The 14,596-nt window shown below is 40.9% G+C and overlaps 1 protein-coding gene across 7 annotated transcripts in view; it reads right to left on the bottom strand.

The window, feature by feature from the left end:
• LOC308087887 (membrane-associated phosphatidylinositol transfer protein 2-like) overlaps positions 1–14,427 on the bottom strand; it is a 55,602-nt gene extending 41,175 nt beyond the window's left edge. For 4 of the 7 annotated variants that reach the window (XM_080432114.1, XM_080432108.1, XM_080432113.1 and 1 more), the window contains exon 1: positions 13,794–14,427. The gene's annotated coding sequence lies outside the window, so the exon portion shown is untranslated. Of the gene's footprint in view, positions 1–12,914; positions 12,993–13,702 lie in introns of all 7 variants that reach the window. The other 3 variants (XM_080432110.1, XM_080432111.1, XM_080432109.1) reach the window with 3 other exon arrangements.
• Between the last annotated feature and the right edge of the window lie 169 nt (positions 14,428–14,596).

The following is a 14,596-nucleotide window of genomic DNA, read 5'->3' as shown; positions in this document are numbered from 1 at the left end:
GGCCAGCATACTGACACAGATGCTCACACTAGCAAATAGTCACATTTATATGTACATTTTCCAACCAAATCTTTCCTAGAGTCTATGAGTAGCACTGTATTAAATAATCACACATATTCTCATTTTGGTTTGTCTAAAGGCTATATAATATATAAACAAAGAAAACAAACAGCTTATATGTGGTGGGGGAGTGGGCAACGGCTGCCTGGTTCTTGGAGAACCAGTCAGAAATTAATCCTGGGAGGGAGGTGTTGGCTCAGTCACAGGAGGCGTTTTCCTAGAGTCCACATTGGTGGCACGCCTTTAAACTTAGCCGTATCCACTTCCCAAAGTGGCACAACATGCAGGAGTTGCACAGGAGATTGTAACACCCAGTGGAGTGGGTGGGAGGGAGGGCAGGGGTTCCCCCATTACTGACTGGCCAATAGGCTGGCCAATAATAAGGTCCCTTCAAAATACAAATGGAAAATGCTAGACCCCGGTCTGCCAAAAATACCACATATCGTTTTCACACAACATTGCTTTGACATTGCAGAAGCAGCTCTAGCTATGACAACCACTACAAACACAGCCCATGTCTGTGATGAGAACCCATGATTGGCTTTCTGGGCTTATCCTTCGATCCTGTTAAAATGTCAAAAGGCTTAAGACAATCTTGTTTGGCCTGGACTGTGTGTGATCTGCGGTCATGGGGGGGGGGGGGGGGGTGCTTGCCATCCCTCTGCCATCCCTCTGCCATGACAAGAGAGCGCATGCAGCTTAATTCCCACAAACACTTCTATCAATAACTTCATCAATAAAACAAAATATGCATACAACCTTTTATCATCCAATCCATCCAGGATGTTATTTAAATGTAGCGAGGACTGTATTTACACACAGATGTAAGAGACGAGTGAAGATAATAGGGGAAGCACAAATCAGCATTTACCTTATTTATAGTATTCTTTCTGTAATATGGACACTGACAGCGTCAAACCAGCATACTCTAGATATTTTCAGGTCAAGTGGAGTAATGTGTAGATAGCCACACCAAAATGCCATGCAGGCCAGCTGTACATGGCAGCACAACAGTGCCAATACAGGAAGATGTACATACAAATACCAAATCCCTGGGGAGGCCTTTGTAGTCCCTATGACCCAAGTTCCTCTACGAGCCAGAAAATAGGATACACAACTGGCCCTTGTACTCATCATTGTGCTACAAGGGAAAAGCTAAAAATACTCTCCACCCTGTGAGCAGCTCTTCCATCATCCTCATCCTCCTCCTCTTTCTCATATAGCCCTGAAAGTCAGAGCTGTTTCTAAAAATGACTAATTTACAGAGTGTGAAAAAGTCAACAAGTATCATATAAACACAGTAGAGAACAGAGCAAAGTGACTTTGATTTAGAAAACGTTAATATCCTCCAAGAGGCATTAGGGCAAACCGGTGCTACTTGTTGCCACGGTGCAGTGGCAATTGATATTAATGATAGGCAAATTGTTTATAATCCACTGCCTTCATTTTTTTTTTGTCAGCACATTGACAAGCAGTGCTGAACAAAAAAAGATGCTATGTCACATACAATTATGGATCAAAGACTTCATAACGTCACAATTTTGCCACAAAGCAGTCTGCCTCACTATCCCAATGTTTTCGACTGAGAATGTGAGGACTGGAGCACTGAGAACTGTTCTCAAGTTCCGTTTAGTTTGTAGACCAGCTCCCAACTCTGTGATTGGTTTCTAGAGCCAGCTCACAGCTTTGTAGAGACCAGCTCCCAGCTGTGCCACTGATTAGAGTGAATGCAGACGGCTTTGCAGCCCTAATAAGTGGGGTCATCATTTGTGTATGGGTCATATGGTGATTATCAGCCCATCGTTTTTCCAAATGGACCCGTTACACACCGAATCCCTCTCTAATCAACACAACACTTCCACCTGAAATACAAGATTAGATGACCTTATATGCAAATTAAACTTGAATTAATCAGTGAAGTGCTAGGGTTAAATGAGAGCTCCCATCGCTGTCATTCTGTCTGGTTAGCTTGCTCTGACAGTCTGAATCAACTACAGAGAACAGTCTTATGTAATGCAGCCAGCAGGAGAAAGAAATTATTTGCACCACCATTTTGTCAATACTGTTACTAATTCAAGCTGTGAACCTGCCTCAGAGCAGGTAATAGAGATAGAGACAATCTACATAATCTGCACGAGGGTTTTTCAGCAACAAGATGCTGATCAAAGCCACATTGCCACTGTGGAACCTGTAACTTGTCAGGAATGCCTCAGAATCTTGCCAACTCAGCTTTGAATAAATCATTACATACTCAACTCTTGAGTTACGCAGTCCTTAACCGGCTATTATGTGGGAGATTAACCCATGTCTCTGGCGGGCCTGATGCCACTGACAGTTTACGTTCTTTCGGCCAAGATATACAAGTCTGAATCTGAAGTCTGAATCTGAATCATTATGATTAATTGACAAGAGAATTTTCTACAACTCTGCCATCAGCCATTTACTGTTGAGATCTACTGTATGTGTGTGCTGTATTACACTTTAATTTGGGATTTATGAATGGAAATCAAAGTAATACTGATACTGGGATGCAGTTCCGAGGATATTGGATAAGCATACAGTATTAAAATGGAAGTAAGCATGCCATGCTAAGATATGTAATAAAATGCAAACTGGAACAAGCAGCAACAAAGCCTATCTCAAAATAAAGACAATATAAAGCAAAACTACAGAAGGTCACTGCTCTGTAGTTTAAAGTCAGAGGGGTAGCAATGTGAAACTTTACATAAACAAAAGCAGTCTTTTGTTTATGTAAAGTTTTCTAACACAAAAGTTATTTGTATCTTTTTTAATTGGGTCAACTGCATAGTTATTCATAGTACATACAAAATAAAACCTAAGCTGAAGTGATGTTTCCCAGGGCCTGTCTCTAGGGTATTCATCATATCTGTGCAGATAATAGTTAGTATGGCAGTCTAACTTGTTATTGTGAAATAAAATTGGGGGTATATTATAAAACATGTTGTGAGTAGTGTTTTTTGAGGGAAAATATATTTTCTACTGCGAGCCCTGAACCCTTTCCCTATTCTCTCCATCACTGCTTTAACAGGAGGTTACCATGGAGACTCAGCACCCCATCCTTATTGGTTACCAAGATGGAAGTCAGAGTGACGAAAAGAATGGAGACCAGACGTTAGCAGGACTGATCTCTCTTTCTCCTACCTCCACTTCCACTCCTGTCTCTCTCCCTTCCTACCGTCATGCTCATCACCAACCCACTGTCTCTTCGGCTCTCTGGGTATGGCAGGATACCTGTAGTTAATGGACTTCTTCCAAACACAAGCCTAAATACAGGCCAGGATTCTATTCTGTTCTGAGATTCTTAGATCAAACCAGTGTTGGATCATGTGATTATGCTACCCACAATACAATGATAGGCCCAACTATAATGGCTCATATTTTACAAAAGCAACTTAACTTTAGTGATCATATGAACAAAGTAATAAACCATCCATCGATTCACCTTCAACCGCTTATCCGAAGTTGGGTCGTTGACATAGGAGCTCAAGCAGACTTCCATATCCCTGGCCACATTAGCCAGCACTGACTGGCAAATCCTGAAATGTTCCCAGGCCAGCATGGAGATATAATCCCACCTGGTCCTCAGTCTGCCCTGTGGCCTCCTTCCAGCTGGATGTTCCTGGAAAACCTCCCTGAGGAGGTGACCAGAAGGCATCCTTACTAGATGCCCAAACCCCCTCAACTGGCTCTTTTCTACGCAAAGGAGCAGCGGCTCTACTACAGAGTCTCTCACGGATGACCAAGCTTCTCACCTTTTCCTTAAGGGAGACGATAGCAACCATCCTGACAAAAAAAACATTTTGTCCGCTTGTATGCATGATCTCCTTCTTTCGGTCATGTCCCACATTTCATGACCATAGGCAAGAGTAGGAACAAAGACTGACCGGTAAGATCAAGAGCTGTGCCTTCTGGCTCAGCTCTCTATACGTCGACGGTGAGGTAAAGTGAATGCAATACTGCTCCTGCTCCGATTCTCTTACAAACTAAACTAAACCAATATTTCAAAGTCATGTTGCCTTAAAAGAAAGAGCTTTCATGTTAACTGTGACTGATCAGACCTTCCAAATGAGCTAGATAACATATATCCACCAGCACTAACTTGGACAGAGAGAGAGAAAAAACACTTTCCAGTTTCCACCTAAACACCATTAATTCTGACCCATCTATCAGGGCACTAGTCATAGAACTATAAATTACAACGCAGTAACAAACTGAACACCTTACAGTATGAGCAGTTACATTACAGTGCCACTTAAATCAGCCCGATCTCAAAATATGTAAATACCTGTATGGTACTACTAATTGACTAAAAAGGAAAAACATTTGCATAATAGGAATGCTAATGATTAACCATTAATAATAAGAGACAGTTGTAATTGATTAATACTATATAAATGATTCAATTATATTATTTATTTTGTTTTTATTTATTTAATTATTTTCATTAGAAAGTCAGGGTACCATACCATTTGCTAAACACTAATTTAAAGGGGAATTTTGGACCACGGTTTTCTTACCTTTTCTACGTTCATAGTGACAGAACACTATGCAACCGAAAAAAGAAAAACAAAGGAAGTCCTTTTACAGCACTGCAGGATATCCTAAATACAGTATACTGTTACTGTATAGTGTGAAGCCTCTCACAAAATAAAAATAAACCTTTCCTATGGAAAACAAAATTGGCAATTTTTAAAATGGGTCACACCAGCAGACATTCGTCCATTGTAAATGGTGCATTTCCTTATTGATTAATGATAAATAAATCGATACAGAGTTTCAATTAACGATTTATGAATTATTTTTATGTGCATAATGTATGTTATTTTCTAGCCATACGTAACATTTTGACATATACAACGTATACATGACATGTACGTACATCATTGTAATGGCACCGAGTCGACAGTGTGGCCAATGCTTCGTTCAGTCACTCGCTTAGGTGTGCCTCGCAGGTCTCAAGACCGCTTCTTTCAGCCGGGAGCCTACCATGTCTATAATAATCATCACTTTTGTTAAAACAATGGAGTAGCTGCTACTGTATATCACATATTGATATATGTACATTATATAGCCTACTGTACGTATCTTAATACGTACAAAACATATGTATGTTTGTATGGCTACAGAAATACTTAAGTATTTTCCTTTAATTTGAAGTTGTCATTAAGTATGAAATGTACATTTTATGATGAGACTGTGTTGGCTCATTTCAAAGACCTATAGCTATGAGTAGGAGGAATGTGCTACCACATCAGAGAATACATCACAAATTAATATTCCAACAAATGAATCCCAAGGAAGAAGGACTGACATCTTAATTTCTTGTGCTCCCGAAACTGAGAAAAACTATAACAAAATGAGATAGCAGACTGGCAATGTGGAGAGAGATAGAAATAGAATGTTAGACATGGGATCACGTCTCGCCCTCCCAGCAGTAGGGCGATTTCCAGTTATATCTTACTATAAATGCACAAACTTTCTGTGTGTGTGCGTGCATGTCTGTTCACACATCTCACAAACTGGCCAACCGATCGACTTTAAACTCGTATTGCAGAGGACCAGAGGGAACGTGATGCCCAGTGTTGAGTGTCGGATAGGCGGTTGTCCAGAACCGCCGATCTGATCAATATGCCCATATAGGGAGATCCAGTTGTCCAGAACCACCAAGCCTACCGATATGCCCCTGTATGGCCATATACTGATGAGATCATGGATCTCCATATATGGGCATAAGAGGGACAAGGACAGAAAGATACGGAGATCTCCAAATATGAGCATAAAAGGGACACAGGCAGACAGACAGAGATCTCACATATGGGCATACTGTAAAAAGGAACGGACTGACAGACAAACAGTAACAAGTCTCTGACAATAGGTGCAACAGATATTGCATAAGTAGTTATTATATATAATTTGCTAATAAAGAAATCTTAAAAAACAAACAACAAACTTCAACAATGTACCACTAGCTCACCAACCTGCACTGCCTGTGAAAGTCCGTAAGTTTAACCAAGGAGACCTCAAAATAAGTCTCACGATGACATTACAATTTCCTCCCGACTCCTGCATCACTTCCAAAGTGTGCTTGTGCTCTATAATGCTACAGTGTTTCTGTTTAGAGAATTTAGATTCAGTAGGTCACTGTCAGTTTCTCATCCTGTTTACTAAATAGAAATACAGTTCGCTATGGATGGGCTGGGGCATTCATATACAACACCAAGTTAGCCATCACAATTCATGTTTATTACGAAAAACATGATTTGGCAAAACACCCCAGAACCTCTTGTGCAGTCAGTACAACTCATGCATTCTTCCCAAAAGGTCTTCTACTCACAGCTGGAGAGATCATTGCACTCACATTGACCATAAATGGCAACTCTCAGCAGTACTATTTACATGCTGATATTTCTATAATGGGACCTTCTGAAGTTATATTTTCAAAATAGGTAAGGGTGCAGGCACCCTTAGGATTTCCCTGTCAACAGGATTGACAGGGGACCCCAACCCAACCCACATACACACTACACAACACACTAAGACTATGGCGATGAAGGAAGACCTCCTTCACAAGGAAGTCATTGGCAAAGGGGGGGCATAATGCAGAGACTTCCAATAGCAGCCCGCCAGTGAAAAAAGAAAAGAGTAGGTGAGGGGTGGGGGGGGTTAGCATCTGACAGTGACTATTTTTAGACGTGGAGAAATCAGGCGTCTGTGGCCAGTGGAAAAGAGCGAGTCGCGTGGGTAAAGTGACAAGGAGCAGCGCTGTCGCTTTCATTTTACATGAACGCAGTGAGTCAGAGCGTGCTGACAGACAGTGTAAGGCAGTGTGTGTGTGGGGGGATGGAGGTACAGATCAACACAAACAAACATTATGCGAGCAGCATATGCGTCCCGGTTACCACTGCACATTGACGGCAAACTAACCAACAATTAATGCTTGCACACAAGATGCAAATAAGAGGATTTGACTAAGCAACACGTCCGCATGTTACTTTTGAGGGCAACATTTCTAATTCAAAGCAGACACAATGGCTCTCTGCTTATTAGATTAGCCAGCACAACCTACTGGGGATTTAGAACTTTATTTCATTTGAGCAGATATTCCATTTTTGCAGGCACATCATTGTGGCGGAGGCCATGTGTCCCGGAGTTCCTGCATTTCTACCACACACACACACACACAACACACACACACACACACACACACGTGTTTCTCTCCTTGTGCCCACAGGCCTTATAGAATTACATGACATATCCAATTCCCCAAATAGGATGCAGTGCAGTATGCACACTCAATTCCTCTTCCATGAACTTTTGCACACCTATCCAGGACAAGCAGTGCCCGTAGGGAAGGGGACAAGGTGCAGACCCGTACAAACACTTACTCTTCTTCCTTTTTCCATTTGCCTGTCCACCATGTGGGAGCATTAGCAGCAATGTGTCATTAATCACCTGGCTCATCAGGGATGCGTGGGGACAGGTTGTACCGATGTAGTCCCCGTCAACGGATCAACGTCAGCATCTCTGTTTTTCTAAAGGGGCTGAGATAGCAGGACTGTGGTGGGGGCTGTGCATCTTGGGGTATAGGAAACACGGTTTAGTCCTCAACTTGCCCCGAGTACACATGATGGAGGCTCGTTTGAAACACTGTCGAGCTTGACAGCCCACTCAAGAGGCAATGAAAGAAACATCAAACAACACAAACTGGGTTTCTATATCGTCTCATACAGTACAGTGTGTGTGTACATACTAACTTGCGCGCACACACACACACACACACACACACACACACACACACACACACACAGTATCAATTTCATTTTGTATTACATTTTTCATTACTGCTACGATTATTCAAATCCATACCACTAATACCCTGTAATTGGTACTGAAAACAAGGACAAAGAAGGAGAACCTGTGGATTAAAAAAAACAAGCAAAGACTCACCAATAATTCATCATTGCCGGTAAAGTGATACTCGGCTGAAACGATATTGTAGTGGGGTACACGAACACTAGTAAAGAACGGTTTGAGAACCACTGACATAATAGATGACCTAAAATAAGTCCTTCTTCTTACTGTTTGTTTATGCCAACATATATGAAAATGTCCATCTATTTCCCTGTCACAATTCTAAGAAAATGGCATACTAGTCATGAGGATCATTCAGCTAAGCATTAAAGGGATACTTCACTTTAGGGCCAGGGAAACATTTAAAAAATATATTAAAAATAAATGAAAAAAGTTATGGAAAATTCATGGCCCCCTCACGCATTAGAGTGTCCTACTAATGTGTGAGGGGGCCTTTATTTTGCCATAACTTCTTTCATTTTTTTAATATATATTTTTAATGTTTATTTTATGTGAAAGTGAAGTATCCCTTTAATACAACAGCCTAGACCAGAAGTTTTCAAAGTGGGGTCTGGGGACCTCAAAGAGTCCTTAAGGGGGTTCCAGATGGGCCCCAGCAAAATGAGTGGTAGAAATTCTACCTTTTAACCATCACATGCAATTCCTATTAATGAATATAGTTTAAAAAAATATATTAAAACACTTCCTCCCAAGCCAAAGTTCAATGTACCAACATTGTATATATGGATTATCACCAGGGCATTATCTGTTGCCTGGGTGATGATTTGTTAATCACATCAGCCATTTAGTCACAAAGACAACAGTCAAATTGCATTTGATCAACGCAGCAACTGTGGCAGCCATGTTTGACATGCTGAGATCCACCTGCGCAAGGACATTCACGGTTACAGCTCAGTGGACTTTAGCTTGCACTGGTTGTCCAGATACTGCTGTTATCATCTCTAGGGCTTATAATCAATTATCATCCTCTCCGCCCTTTTATCACTCCCCTCACATAGGGAAAATAAAGGCTGGGTTTGTGATAATGTGTGATATCAAGAGACAATAATTATCTGTGTGAGAATACATACATTTTAAATGTATGTATTCTCCATCACACAACGGTGAAGATTTAGCTTGAAAATGAGCTCTTGTCGGTAAGCGACGCCATCGTACTATGGCATAGTCATTTTGTTTTACTGATAGCCCAGGACAATTAACTCTCAAATAGGGAAACTTCCTTTCAAAGTGCCAAACCAAACAAGCTACAGAAGTGCGGTCTTCTGATATACAGGGTTTAGGTACGCAGAGAGCATGCAAGTTAGCAATAAGAGTTTTTAGTCATCACAGGCAGGGGCTCTGAACACTGCTACCCATATACGGGCATAGCGGTCGGATTGGCAGTTCTGGGCAACAATATCACTTAGCACATGATTCCCGTCTGACGCTGGTGGATTTGACATATGACATGTGCGTGTGCAGCCAAAACTGTGGGAGGAGTAGCGTGCCAAAGTTTTGGGGTTGCTCTATAATAAAGTCGCCCAAGTAGTACTATACTGTGCCCCTAGGGGCAACCACATTAATTATTAACTGTAAGAAAAATGGTCCTAGGAGAAGAAGAAAAAAAAAACTCCAGCGCAAAGGCCAATCAGTGTAATACTAATTTATGTAATATAAGGAAAGCAACCTCTACAGTATAAAGCCTTACTGCATAACTCTACTGTATAAAGTAATGCAAACTCAAAGGTCACAAAAAAAAGGTCACAAGGAGGCCTGATGGTCTTTAACAGTTTAACAACTGTAGTTCAGATCCACTTAACGCTTTCTATCGTTTCCACCACAGCTTATCAGTTGGCCCATGGCACAAATGGTACTACCTCTTCATGTTGGGGGGGGTGACTGTGTAATGCAGTACAAAATAGATCAGGAAGTGACAGGCTTCACATTAAATCAGCTCAAAATCTGGTCTAAGCAAAAAGCAAGTAGCCATTATAGTTCTCATTCTGTTCACCACATTGCACTGAATACACAGCGAAAGATTCAACAGATTAAGATGGCCTACAACCTCAGGTGAGGCTGGAGTTTTAGGCCAAATTCATGAAGGTAGCCTAGGTAATTTATTGTGTCCTACTGCCATGCTCTCTGTGAATTACCTTTTTTACCAAATACTATACAATCAGCTTAAATAATTGACATTGAAACTAAAGGAACTAAAACATGCAGTAAGCAGCCACAGATGTCAAAAGAAAGTTAACTGACAGGAAGTGTGCCTTGTCTTGTTTCCTGAGCTGAAAATTTGATTATGCAATTGCTCTATACGGAGGTGTCATTTGTCTTCTTGACAGCTAAAAGGCTAAAGCCTATATTATACCAAATAATTGCTTTTAGCTGAAAAGCTACATTGTCTTATGAATAGGTATAAATTAGGCTCAACAGACATAAACAGAGTTTCAATTATCCCAATCCATTTTATTCAATTGTGACCAATGACTAATGATATATAAATAAATAAACTGATTATAAGCAAGATTCCAGTCCACATACAAAAATAGCATAGATCACCAATTCCCTCCCTCCCTTTGTTTATATGATGTGATGTACAGACTTACATCTCAGTTATACTAGATTATTGCAAAACACACCATAGCAGAGCTTTAAAGAGCTATCCCGTTTCAACTACTCCATCACTGGCCTCCTGTAGAACAATCCCTCTGTAAGATCCTTTATGGTGTTCTTTTTTTTTTTATGCTGCCATCAACTTATGGGATTTTGATAAATAATCAAAATATTAACAAATCTGAAAAACAGCTGCATCCTTCAGCAAATTGATAAAATTATGCACAATTTTCAACTAGAGATCTAGAGTGCATCAAACATCAACAAAAACATCAATATGAATGTTGCCGTTATGCTAAAAACATACATGCCAGGAGGTAACTCAGAAACAAGTCTGAGTTGAATAAGACTGCACTAATTAGTAGACGTAGGGGAGCATCCCTGTCTATGATGATATGCAGTATCAACCTAGTTTCATAATTTAGTGACATTCGGGGTGTTCAGCATTTTTCATACATGGTTTCATACATTCAACATACAGGACCAAAAGCAAAGAGGCCACAAAAACGGGGTGGCAGTGGCTCAGGGGTAGAGTGGCCGGTAGAGCGGCCGGATGGGAACCGCAAGGTTCCCAGTTCGATCCGGGCTCCCCCAGAGTTAGTGTCGAAGTGTCCTTGAGCAAGACGCTGAACCCCTAATTGCTCCCGATGAGCAGGTTGGTGCCTTGCATGGTTTCCTCCGCCATCGGTGTATGAATGTGTGGGTGAAAGTAATGCACAATCTATGTAAAGCGCTTTGGATAGAAGAGCTATATAAACCTGCACTATATTTAGATGCACTGTAATAATTACATAGTGAATTGTGTTTTAATGTGGCGGTTCAGAGATCTAATTTTGGTCATTGATGTCAATGCACCCAATATATCTGTAGGTTGTTAGAAGTATCACAGGAAGTCGAATTATATACTCAGACCAGGGGCTAATGGATACTCCCGTAATTAAAAATGCCTTTGGCTAAAAAATTAATCCAAACTATTTGTTTAAGGAGAGCCAGAAAGAATGACAACTTCTTGTCATTAGTCCTAGAGAGTTTGCCTACAGGTTGCAATGTTTAACATGTACAGAATTTAGTCTAGATGGTTCTTCTCTCCCTGGAGCGTATTTGTATTTTTACTGCAAACATAAGAAGACGTAGAGGTCTCTTTCAACGGTTGACATCTGTCCAATAGTCAACACAGTCAGAGGAAAGGGGCAGGACAAACAGACCGGACAGAGCACCACAAAGTTCTATAGCAGGCTGTCAACAAAGCCCTGTCCACATAAAGAAGCCACATCACAAACAGGAAAACTGAATATTTAAATAGATACCTAGTTATAGGCGGATCCTCTGGTTATGTCAGACACAAATTATACAAGTACCCCATGCAAACCCTGTTAGACATATGTCAGTCAGTGGTAAAATCAAGGTAAGTAAATGACATTATGTAAGTAACAGCAACGGTCAAAGCACTGATATGGTTGCATACAGTTAAAATAGATAAATATGTTTTGTTCCAGGTCAGAGAATATTGTGAAATCGATTACTATACATTCTTTCAGCTCAAGTCATCTGCCCAAGCGTCACCAGGGCAACACATCTGGTTGAAGAACATGAAGTAATAACCATTTCATGACATATTTCCTCTTGACACATATCCTGTGACACACTGACTTTTCACAAGACAGCAACAGCAATATCTATCATTATTCAGTGCTGGCTGTCATACATGTTTGAAATCTGAAATGAACATAGAGTAGATGCATCAGTGTTGCATGCATACGCGGGAATAGATGCAGGCCACATTGTGAACAGACAAGCTTCTAATTCTGTACATCAAAATAATGCAAGGATTCTGTATTTTTCAAGTAGAGCCTACACTTATAATGAGTCCTTAGAGATAGAGTCTAAGATAATGCTGCGTATATAATGTGTTACACAATACAAGCAGGCGATAAAATTCTGTTGCAGTACATGGCAAGTTTTGACATGTCATACTGGGATTGCACTACAGAAGCCATGCACTTTTGTACAATGTTCTACAGCCCTGGCAACATGACAAGAATGCCCCGCAACATCCACTCTTTTGTAATTCTCCCTCTGTCAAAATAACTGGTCTAACTTTAAGCAAGTTACTGGGTAGGGTATAATACAAATCTCACTTCTATGACCAGGCCACCATATACATTAAATCTCACTATTGGTGTCAGAATTAGTTAGATTCGTATTCCTATTCTATGTCATTTTAGAATACCGCAAATAAGGGGGTCATGGCGGTGGCACCTTCAGAAAAACATCCCTGGATCAGCTCCCGCCCCCAGAGCAATCACCTAGGTCTAGGAAACAGGACATGGTTTCTACAGTCAGAGGAGCTTCAGTCAGTGACTCACCCACTCAGGCCTTGTCTTGAACAGGGCTGAATCTCAATTCATGAACACAGAATCAGCCTTGAATGAGGTGGTGTTAGCCTGAAGGTTAGAAAAGTGAGTTTGAGACAGATGTTCTTTTGTTGGAAAGATCCGTTTACAGAAACCTTGTAGCACTCTCTCTCCTCCCTTACCACTTCATTACGAGACTGACCTCAGTGTCACACACACAGCTATCTGTGAAAGCAACTACAAATAATGAGCCCACCCTGCCTTCCAAATTACTCTTCCAATAACCTCCAGAAAAAAAAGAACATGTCAGTCAGCTGTTATCCAGGATTAATAGGAATCAATTAGGTTATAAAATAAAAATCCAAATAAAAAAGGCAGGAGACCATGCAATTGAAACAATTGATGACAAGAAACATGGCATCCTCATGATTCAATACTGCATGAAACATTTCTATATTGTCCACTGTAATGACAACATAAAATAACATTATTAATAGTTATCAGCCTGGCCTACAGGAGTTGTACGAAAAGGGCATTTCATAACTTTAAATATGTGGACCTACAGTATGAGTGGAATGTGATTAAAGAGCAAGGGCAGTGAAGCAGAGTAAATGCATTGTTGCAATGCATTAAGCCAATTTAATAAGTTGAAGCTTCAGTCCAATTCCATATTAAGGATCAACACTTAACAATACAAACTATGGTCAATATATGAATAAGTAAGAAACGTGCACTTTTCGGAAACAAACACATGAATACATAGATCCACCATCTTTACACCAAACCGGTCAGTTAGTTACCTAGCAACATCGCAGCATGGTAATCACCAGTGGTGTGTTCTAGGTTTTTTTCGGAGGGAACAATTGACGGCTTGCAACGTTCATCACATACCTGGTCCTGAGTGATGCACCGTGGACACATATGGCGATACGGAACACTCCAGCATTCACCAAATCAAAGTTCATTGGTTATTCTTTGTGCAGTTTGTGCCACAGGCGGCAGCGGTTTCTTTACAACAACAACAAGATGTGTGTCAAGCAAACGGTACTTGGTTAATACGGGAAATGGTCCCATTTAGATTCTATTTTAGCGCTGACTGAACCTATCAATAACCAATTTCCTTTTACGTCGCCGCTTGACCAGTCCAAAAAGGTAGGGCTGCATGTAGAACAAATGACGATGTGTAGAGAAACATCATCAGCCTTTTTGTTAGAGGATCTGGATCACCTAGGGTCCATCAGGTCTGTTCTTCTTGTTTACAACATCTTGTTCACGACATCGTAAGCACCGAGGAGCCACACGCTGAATTTTCTCAATCGAAACAAGAAAAGGCCAAAGTAGCCTAGGTAGATGTCCTTGAATGTCCAAGCCAGTGAAGCCACAGTCCACATGAGTTACTTGCTTTAACCGCTCGGAGAACAGCGTTGTTGTGATCCCAGGCTGTGAGTTCTTGCAACCTTATAAAAGCCAGGGATGTTATAGCAAAAAATACGGATGAAGATGACTCGCCATCCTGAGTTGTTGTCACTCCTATCATGAAGCGCAAGTAGCTTTTTAGTCCTCAGCAGTGTTGCCAGGTTTGGAGAGAGAAATAAGCAACCCGGTCTAGGACCACAAGCCCAAAAGAAGCAACATAAGCCCCTGGCCATGAGCACTTTAAACTTTAAAGTATTTTGGATATGCATCGACTATTT

This window comes from Gymnoscopelus braueri (genome assembly GCF_963280865.1).
Source record: "Gymnoscopelus braueri genome assembly, chromosome: 7".
In the NCBI taxonomy this organism is placed as follows: Eukaryota; Metazoa; Chordata; class Actinopteri; order Myctophiformes; family Myctophidae; genus Gymnoscopelus; species Gymnoscopelus braueri.
Note: the sequence above shows the minus strand (reverse complement) of the source record. Positions and strands in the feature narration are given on the sequence as shown.